This window comes from Anopheles funestus (assembly GCF_943734845.2).
Source record: "Anopheles funestus chromosome X unlocalized genomic scaffold, idAnoFuneDA-416_04 X_unloc_23, whole genome shotgun sequence".
Classification (NCBI taxonomy): Eukaryota; Metazoa; Arthropoda; class Insecta; order Diptera; family Culicidae; genus Anopheles; species Anopheles funestus.
The window spans coordinates 338,236-340,000 of record NW_026045147.1 but is presented as its reverse complement, the minus strand read 5'-3'; positions in this window follow the sequence as shown (position 1 = coordinate 340,000).

The window sequence follows — 1,765 nt, the reverse complement described above, 5'->3', positions numbered from 1 at the left end:
CGTGTGTAAACCGATGTTGGGCTGCTCAACATCTTTCACGGTTACATCACTTGCACCAGAACCCACGGTGCCGATTTGGTAATATGTTGTACATTTACTCAAGATGTACGCTTCGGCCCCTTATTCAGGGGCTCAAGCTATTACCAGCAAGAACAATCCTCATCCAGACTTGAACTCGAAACACCCGGAGGCGAACGGTTTAACTAATAAGAGCACCAGTCTTGAATCCATGCGTCGGTGGAAACAATGCCGGCGTGTTGCATGTATTAGCTCTGAACTTAGCGAGTGATTGCCTTGCAGCTGTCGAACTGAGCGTAGAGCGTGATTATCGCTCACTTGAAAGGGTCAAGCCCTTTCGAGTCGTCCGGTTTTTACGCCAGACGACTCGGTTCACCATCTTTCGGGATACAAGTTGACTAAGTGGTACCACTACACTTATCAACTTTCGATTTGGTAATCCTCATCCAGCTTCCTTTCTGGAGGTCCCGAGGATTACCAATTGGGCTGTCATACTGAGCTCATATATTGGAGATCGATAATGCACACTTCTTACACGACTGACCAGTCGACAGCGCTGCCTTCCTATTATGCGTGTGTAAACCGATGTTGGGCTGCTCAACATCTTTCACGGTTACATCACTTGCACCAGAACCCACGGTGCCGATTTGGTAATATGTTGTACATTTACTCAAGATGTACGCTTCGGCCCCTTAAGGGCTCAAGCTATTACCAGCAAGATCAATCCTCATCCAGACTTGAACTCGAAACACCCGGAGGCGAACGGTTTAACTAATAAGTGCACCAGTCTTGAATCCATGCGTCGGTGGAAACAATGCCGGCGTGTTGCATGTATTAGCTCTGAACTTAGCGAGTGATTGCCTTGCAGCTGTCATACTGAGCGTAGAGCGTGATTATCGCTCACTTGAACCATGTTGAATGGCTCTTTGGTGTAGGGTAAGGCACCAATTTGTTGGGGCACAACGAAACCACCAACTTAAGACTTGCTTATAGGCATTTCAACGTTTTCAACTCTTAAATCGACCGTGTTTCATTATCATCTCTTCTTCTTATTAAATGCATCGAGTTCGTTCCATTGGGTAGTTCGCGTGGCGAACGGTTTGATGCAGCCCCCCGGGGGGGACCACGGCACTTTACACCGGGCATGGTGTATGCGCAACCTACAGATCACCAATATATTTGTGATCGATAATGCACACTTCTTACACGACTGACCAGTCGACAGCGCTGCCTTCCTATTATGCGTGTGTAAACCGATGTTGGGCTGCTCAACATCTTTCACGGTTACATCACTTGCACCCGAACCCATGGTGCCGATTTGGTAATATGTTGTACATGGTCTCAAGATGTACGCTTCGACCCCTTAAGGGCTCAAGCTATTACCAGCAAGATCAATCCTCATCCAGACTTGAACTCGAAACACCCGGAGGCGAACGGTTTAACTAATAAGTGCACCAGTCTTGAATCCATGCGTCGGTGGAAACAATGCCGGCATGTTGCATGTATTAGCTCTGAACATAGCGAGTGATTGCCTTGTAGCTGTCGAACTGAGCGTAGAATGTGATTATCGCTCACTTGAAAGGGTCAAGCCCTTTCGAGTCGTCCGGTTTTTACGCCAGACGACTCGGTTCACCATCTTTCGGGAAGGGACCGTCTCGGTCGCAAGCTGCTCCGGTCCCCAAACAACCTGCGACAAATGATAGGAAATGCCGACATCAATACGTGTTCAGTTTGGTTTATCGCTCAT